General features: G+C 43.5%; 1 protein-coding gene across 1 annotated transcript in view; it reads right to left on the bottom strand.

Annotated features, from left to right (window-relative positions):
- The window catches only part of GLRX3 (glutaredoxin 3), a 34745-nt gene that overhangs the window by 22959 nt on the left and 3086 nt on the right, over nucleotides 1-8700 (bottom strand). The window lies entirely within an intron of this gene.

Genomic DNA, 8700 nt, shown 5'->3' with positions numbered 1-8700 from the left:
CTTAGGACCAAAGGCCCGGGCGGGGGGCAGCGGCGGCGCGGGGCGGGCACGGCGCTTCCCGCGCTCTGTTTAAGTACAGCTTAAAAAAAGCTGAGTCAGGGCTTTGTCCAAATGCGGCGAGAACTCCCCTAGCCGTAAGAGCTCCCTGCTCATGGTGGGCCTGCTAGGCTCAGGCCGCTTTAACTCTGGGTTAAAATACCCGTAAAGGGCTTTAATGTCTCGTAGAAAATCCGAACGTTGAGTAATTCTAGTTTTCTCGAATCTGTCAATTCAAACGCCACCTCCGGTTTGCCTTCACCATTCAAAAAATTATTACTAGTTAACTCTTCCATTACCAAAATAATGCACCTTTGGTTTCTAATGGAGAAAAGATTTAAATATTATAATCCACTGTGATTTACATAATAAACCCACCAGTTTTTAGCATATAAGACTTCGAGCACGTAAAGATGGGGAAAAGACGAATGTGGCTGTAGGGGGGGGTGAAAGGCTTGCACCCACGGTAGGCGGGAGGTGGGCAGCGAGCTTGGGCCCTGCGATGGAATATTTTGCTTCTTTGAGACCATCGCAACAGTAATTTTTTCCAACGAGCTTGACACAGGAATTCTCACACTGTAAATAATAGCAGATCACTTCAACGATACTCTGAAAATGAAACAAGAGGTAAGGTAGGACAGGCTGGTTGCAGTTCTTCCCATTCCTAACAGGTTGCTGCTCAGGGCCGACATTAACATTTTCCTTCACATTTGCCAAGACAGTCTATTGAAAAGAATCAGATATTATGTCAACCCGAAATTAGATTTTCGCTCCTCAAGCTCACTGCCCATAAATACGCGGCTGTTACAACTCATGCCACTGGAGCCAGGATTACTACTGGTGACGGGGAATCACACTGTGAACAATTGGAACAGGATAAGAAGAGTGAATATTTTATTCTGGTTTGTCTAATATTGCTTATGTCCTTTTAACGTGGAAAGGAAAAAAAAATCCAAAATACTGTCTTGACTCTGTTGTGTTAAAAAGATGGCCCTAAAGAATCCTGAAGAATATTTACTGTTCTTATAAATCTAATGTAAAATTTTGACACATTAATCAACAATATTTTATCCGAAAGCTCCAAAAGCAAAACAGAATAAATAAAATACTAGTATCTCCATTCTTTTCTCAAAGAATATTTATAAGAAAACAAAAGCATGTAAATACTTTTAAAGAAAAGAAAGAAAAAGTAAGCTGTAAAACGACATGCTTTGTATAAACAAATTCTAGTTGACATAAAGTACATCGCTACCACGTTGCACAAAGAGCCACCAGCGGGACAGACCTGAAGTCAGAATGTGACACCACAGCAGAGTAACAGGGCAACTAAAAATAAATTCAACTATTTGAATCCCTAAATTTTAATTCTTCAACAATACAGTTGTTTTTCAATTACTTTAGAAAAGCAGCAAGTGGAGGATGTATCTGAAAATTATGATAAAGTTTTCTTCACTGTTTATCTGTTCAATGCTTATTAACTGACTACCTTACCAGAGAGAAAAAAAAAAAATAGTTTAGAAACAAACTTTTGGAAGAAAATAGAAGTATTTTAACAAAATTCTAAACAAAGTGTATGAATTATGAAGCAAGATCACCACAGTTTTTTCATCTTAACCCTTACAGATTTGTCTTAACTGGTGCGTGATAAAAGCAGCAATTCAAAAAGATTTCACAGGCATGAGAAGAAGTATGAGGACCTCAGCTCTGTTTACTGATCGCTACATCTCTCAGATGATTTGGCATGAGCAGAGGGAGGAAAGTCTAATTCTATATATTTTTGCTGACATTTCAACCTGACAGAAAACCGGTGGCCTAACTGGAAATTTGTAAGAGCAGAAAATCTTTTGGGAAAGTGTATTTGGGATTTTATATCACATTTGGCTGAGTTTAATGGCTTTTAAAAATTACTGGTCCTTTCAGTCACAAAACAAGGAAAACCGGTTATTTTTCACCATAAAATATTTGTTTCAAAGAAAATCATTTTGCTTAAATTCTGAATTCTTGCGCTAGGTAAGTCCCACAGGTTGCCCAATTTTATATCAGATTTCAGATCATAAAAATAAACCCATATGAAATAACCTAGATCAAGCAAATAGCAAATACCCTCCTCCTGCAGCTCTTTCAGGACTAATGAAAAGCATCAGACTGCGCAGAGTGGCGTCGGACACAGCGCCGTGCCATTAGTAAGGCTAAAATACGTAATTGCACAAACAAATCTGTTTTCTGACGGTAAATTCTTTTGCCTTTTCAGTTCCCCGGTACCACACAAAATGTGCATTCCGTCTGATCTCATCATTTATTAAAGACAGGCTTATATTGTTGGGAAAAACTGTCATTTTTGCAAGAAGAAAACATACTGTTATAGTCTGAATAACTCTTGGGTTATTATTTATTGTCCATATTATTGGTCCCACTTGTTGGCCCTTTTTCAGCAAATGGAGCTGCTTTTTTTGCTGCGAAGGAATTCCGCAGACGCTACCCTGGCCTGTACGCTGTCACGGTCAGTGAAATTCAGGACGGAGGGGTAAAGCACTCTCGACTCCGCGGGCCAAAGCTCAGTGACACGATCACACTTTAGGACTGACTTGTCCAACTTCAGCTGGAGGGCAGACCTAACTTCTGGAAATAAATGTCTTCCCCTGTAGCCTGTGTCAACCACAGCTACGCCACATAATTTAAAACCTCATTGTTTAATAAGGTTCACAAGACCTTTTCAAGGTTCATTTGGAAGGTAAAAACAAGGATTGCTGTTAAAAATGTATAGGCCCATTGAGACGCAGGGGAACTAAATCTCCCTAACATTAGGCTATATTTCTGGGCATCCCATATGGAGTATTTGGCAGCACGGTCCCAGGGAAACCCGGGGCTTCAATGACTCCAGATTGAACAACAGGCAGCGGGCCAAATTAATCTGGCAAGCCTCCCATAGTGCCCACTTGATGTACTGCTCACCTCAGGTTGCAAAGAACTCCACTGCAGAGGCGACAGCCAAAGTGGGCTGAAAGCAAACCTGAAGACACAGCCCGGCGCAGCCCGCTCACTCCCCAGTGCCGCTCCTGTTGTCCAGCCCTGCCTGAATACCTCGGTCTGCAAAAGAATTGTGTCTTGGCTTTACGTCTGCTAATTGCCCTGTTGTAGTGCCCTGCTGGGGTACTGAAATGTGTATTCCTTACAGACACAGGTTTTATTCTGTTATATTCAAGCTGGGAATGCCCTGTAAAATATAGATGTGTGTTAACATCGTTCTTGTTCTAGCCAGTCCCTGCACTCACAGCTTTATGTGTGGCAAAAAAAAAGTTACTGGTGTTTAATATTATTTTCCTGAGCTGTGCTCAGACAAGGACATAACAGTAGAGAGACTGAAGAAATTAAAGTAGCTGGAAGTTGCTAAGTATTCAGGGTATATAGAAGCTATGGTTTGATACAGAAATATATTTATTACAGTGTAAAATGAAAACTCATACCTTTAGAATATGCCTAAGCAACACCTTTTCTTATCTGGTTACATCCTTCCTTTATTCTGATATATCATCAGCTATACTTTGGGGAATTCAGTCTGTCCTTTGCTACAAAAGACTTCTTCTTATGCAGTAATTTGGCATCTTATTTAAATGAAGTGATTAAGAACAGCATGTTTTTGCTGATTCTTGCAAAAACAGCTTCTTGGGTGTCTGAACTGGTGAGATTTACTAGGCTGTACAAACTAAGATCAATCCTAGAAAATAAAAAAATTAAAGGAAATGGTTGCATCAAAGAAAAATTAAAATTTATATTAAAACAGATTACTTGTATTGATAAAATTCTTTTTTGAGGTTGGTTTTTTGTTTTTTTTTTTTTTTCCCCTAGGGGCCTTGACTGTGACTGCTGATTATGTGATGAACACAAAAAAATCACTGTAAATCATGGCAGAATTGTTTGCCTTGTAGCAAGAGCTATCCAGGGGTGACAACCTGCTTTCCCTGCAGCAAAGATGAGATTCAGTACATGTGTGCAACCACACGCTCACACCACTCTTGCTGGTTCATAGAAAGACTCTGTACTGTCCCCTTTTATTTTAGGGGGTTTGGAGAGCCTTGAACATGAAGAGGAAAAAAGCTTGGATCTGAGAAGAATGTGTGATATGATTATAAAGGGTGCAAAAAACAGATTCGGAAGATGAGCATAGAAAACCCACAATAAGTAGAGAATAGGAGCCAGGAAGAGGGCACTGGCAATGGTAAGAATGCATAATAGTTCTGAAAAAAAACCCAAACAAAACCCTTTGTGGTAAGCAAACGTGGTCTGGCATAATATTTTGACTTTTGGATGCAAGACACAAGATAAAATGAAAACCACTTAGGTCTGGAAGAATGTATAGGAGTGAGAGGTGAAGAGATTGTGTAGTGTGAACACTGCAAAACAAAGAGCAAATGTTCTGAAAAAAGACGGGAACTCGCTTTAAGACATGTCAGGTCTTAGTATAATAGCAGTGGGAAAAGGCTATGAGAGGTCACTAGTTTTCTTGATTAAATGTCAGTAAGAGTTGTATACACAGAATAAAACAAAATGAGGGGGACTTTAACAGGGACTCAGATACAGCAAACATGGAAATACTGACATTTTCGTCTAGGGAAACGGTAAAATTAAGGTCCCGGTTGAAGACCTGAAGATATCAGTTAACTTTGGACCAAGGGTGTAACAAAGAACGAGCATGTCTGTAATTGCAGAGTTCCTCCAGTACTGAGTCTTTCTCTAACAGCGCTCAACAAGCTGTGCGAAGAAACAGATTGGAAGGTCTGACAGGTTTGTGAGTGTGAAATCTATTTACCAAGGGTAAACATCAACACAAGAAAACAATTCTTCACTGTGAGGGTGGCCAAACTCTGGAGCAGGCTGGCCAGAGAGGCTGCGGGGCCTCCATCTGTGGAGATAAAACCCCACGGGACACAGTCCTGGGCGACCTGCTCTAGGCACCCTGCTCGAGCAGGGGCTTGGGCTGGGCCACCTCAAGAGGCCTCTTCCAAACCCAAACGACTCTGTGAAATTCTCCTCCTTTTAAATTCCCTGCTATTCCACAAAATGATGGAGTTAACAGGAGAGAAGGCACGGAGAGATATTTAGCAAATGAGCTTAACAGAGGAAAGGGAAAAAACTGAGCAAATAGAGAGAAGAATGAAAAGATCTGTGAGTCCTCAGCTTCTCAGGATACGAGAACACCAAATCTAAGAATGAGATTTTGGCGTGGCGCAAAGTAATTTGTCTGCAAGAAAAAGGGAAAACTACTTCAGATAAAACTCAGAATTCTAAGTCTCAAGAGGCAAAAGTCTCTGAATTTAGCAAGTTACAAATAAAGTTGATAGTCTGTGGATGGCAACAAGCTACCTCTGACGACCAAAGAACCTTCTCCATCTTTTTGCTGGAGGGTCGGGTTTTTTCGGTCAGATCTCGCCTGCAGAAGGTGCATCCCTAACTGAAAACGTTAAACATTTGAAGGTGTCTTCATGTAAAGAGCAGCATGTCTTTTGTTTCTAGCCTTAGTTCCCAAGATGCCTTGGAAAGGTTGGTAAATTATATCTCCTCTACCTTTGTTACCGAACTCTTAAAATCTGGTGATTGCAGCATTTGCATTTTTACTTCAGGCCACGCAGTCTACAGAGCACAAGCAATTAATCACTCCCCAAGATCACCCTTTTGGATCTGCACGACTGTTCTTCGCGACTTACTGAACTGAGCTTTCATACTCCTCATCGTAGTCTTTACCAAGCTCAGCTTTTTCTTCCTCAGAAAAATATCCATGGAGGGAGAGAACGGATTTTCGTTCTGCTCACACCGGTACCACTGAACTCCGCAGTTTCTATGGCAGATGAGACTTTTCTAACGCACCTGCCATTTGCAAGGCTTGCACCTGCAGAAAAGGATCCCCTGCTGTATGCTGACACATTTAGATGGATGTGTCACAAAACATGTGGTTTGTTATAGGGCATCCTATCGTTCTGAACATGTGAATATAAACGGGAGGCCGGTCCACAATGCTAGCTGTACTGGCACGACACATAAACAGGCTCTGGGGGTGGAACTGGAAGGTGGCTTTGAAATAATTAAATAAATCTGATTTGATGTGAATGGATTTGGGTTTGGTTCAAACTCTGAAATGGCTTATGCTTCAGATGTTCTGCAAAGTGGATTACCCAGATTTAGGGTTATTTTTCTATCAGGCATGTCAAATGCTAAATTAAAAAAAAAAAATATATCTAAAATCTGTGGATTATTTTTTGGTGATACGCCCTCAGGCTCAAAGAATGTGACAGAGCATATACTGTAAGTACAGCTGGATCCCCAGTGAAGAATAAGCTCCAGAAGGAATGAATGCCAGGGATAGCGTGACAACATGGGTTTTCTCCTGCAAAGCAGCTCGATTTAGCCGAGCAGAAAAGCCGAGCAGTGTCTCACACCCCCCTGGCTGAGGATACCATCCCGTGTTGGCCTCAGGACCCAGCAGAAGTGAAGGACTCTGGGTTTGTCTGCGGCACACAGCGCCAGGAGCAGCGAGCACGGTGAATTCTGCTCAGTCCCACCTCCGCCCTTCCATTTTGTTTTCCCCCCTTTTGGCAGGAGATGGAGGGTGCAGAAGTCACCTTCGCTTCGTTAAAGAAGGGAGCCATCCTCTGGAAAAGAGTCTTCTGCTGATCATTTTTGGAATTAATCTGAAACGAGTATCTGGACGACAGTGCAGTTTGTGCGGATGGCTCTCTGGTTTTGACCTTCTGCTGTCATGGGTTGGAATTTTCAGGTGATCCTTGGAAGCTTCCAAACGATTCTGTTTGACAACTGGGTATTTCTGTATTAAAACTCAGGTACTTTCCTGGGACTTAATCTGAAATAACGATGGTCAGCTCCTGTACCGGGCAGAAACAAAGGAACACACTGCTGACATGACCCGGACTGGGAGCCCAGAGAATCTCAACGGTTCTGTGATCCCCTTGGGTGAAATGACACCAAACGACCTGGTAAAATGTTAAAACCTGGTAAAAAATTGAAGCAGAGAACAATTTAAACTTGGAAAAAAATAAAAAGCAACGTGGTCTCTTATAAATCTATGAGAAAGGAAAGGAAAGAAGAAGAAAGGAGAGAAAGAGTCAAATAAATGGGTTCAGCACCCCTGGACCCAGCGTGTCTCAGGTGCGGTACCCCTGGGGGGTGGGTGCACACCCAGCAAAGCTTCTCTCCCCTTTTCAGTTCATGTTTTCAGCTGATTTGCACACTAGACGAGGAGGGGCTGGGGTTCCACAACTCATTTCCATGAGAGACGAGGAAGAAGGTGGAGCGGGTTTCCGGGTGAGTCCCTGGTCCTCGCTCAGCTTTGGTTTATTCTCTGTTCCGAGATCATCAGTCACCCCAGAAACCTCACCCAGGTTCTTGTTACCTCCTCAGTGGCCGAGGCCCGTTGGTCATTAGCAAGTCATTAGCAAGGCAAGGCTGGTGTCTGGCCTGCACAAGGGGGTTTCCCTCAGTCCATGTCTGTCCCTCTGAGGTTTGTCCAAGGAGTTTGTGATGCAGCTGCACGGGGTGGGGGGTGCAGCCTTCCATCCCCTCCCGCTTCCCTGGGGCTCATCCCTTAGACTGATCCCGGCCCACAGCTTGTCCCTGAGGTTCTCCGTGTCCATGGGCGTTTGAGGCGTTGCTGCCTTCACCTCCTTACATCCCTGGAAGGGTCAGTCCCTCACTTGGGGTTAGGTCCCCAAATCTAAAAGTCATAATCGTTATTCTCAGCGCTGCTCAAACACTCCCGAAAACAGCGATCTTCAGCGCACCATCACACGGCATTTAAATGTTTCTTTAGGAGAAGGACAACTGCTGCCACAGAAAAATATAGGAGCCACATTAAAGTGTTCTCACCAGTTGTGTGTTCAGCCCCGAGTGCATCATATTTGGGGAGCAAACTCCTTCTTCCCCGGCTTTCGTAGTGCACACGGTGCTGGGCACGGGTGGTTTCCTACGAGTCATTTCCATGTGGCCTCTGATCTTTCCAGGGCTTCTAAAGGAGGTTTAGTTCTTTGGGAAAGATTTAATTACAAAATAAGCTCAAATCGCTGACGGCAACAGCCGTGCTCACGTCATTCCCTCAACGGATAAACCGTGAGTGCTGTTAACAGAAAGGTTACCGACACACTTCAGACTAAAACCAGCTTCGGGGGTGGTTTTTCTGACCTTGGTGTAGGCAGCATGGAGACAGAGCAAGCTTTTTTTCTTTTCCCTAGGAAACACCGGGTTTGGGTTGGTTGGTTTATTTGTTTTTTTCCCATCTGCTGTGCCAACTTTAAAGCTATTTCCAGCACACACACACACGTGCAGCCTCAGTCGTACTTTCACGTGGGTTTTGTTCTTTGATGTTCTGGAGGGCCTGCAGGCACAGAAGCGAGACCGTAAACTACACGAAGTCGCAGATAATATTTCGTCGTTGTCTCTAAATGCCACCAAATCCCGAAGTGAAAATGAAAGCCCGTCCTGCGCCCAGCCCCGTTCCTGCTCAGCGCAGGGTTTGGAGCGAGGCCGCGGGGTATTCGAAGACCGCCTGAAATCGCTGCCCACCTTCCAACACCTTTTCCTGCCGATTTACGGAAAACTCGGAACGTTCCATAAATCGCAAATTCGCCAGATCACCCCCGCGGGTGACGCCGGGTGGCG

The sequence above is a fragment of the Athene cunicularia genome (assembly GCF_003259725.1).
Source record: "Athene cunicularia isolate RWA chromosome 6 unlocalized genomic scaffold, athCun1 chr6_part1, whole genome shotgun sequence".
NCBI lineage: Eukaryota > Metazoa > Chordata > Aves > Strigiformes > Strigidae > Athene > Athene cunicularia.
The sequence above is the reverse complement of the archived record's forward strand: the minus strand, read 5'-3'. Positions and strand labels throughout refer to the sequence as shown.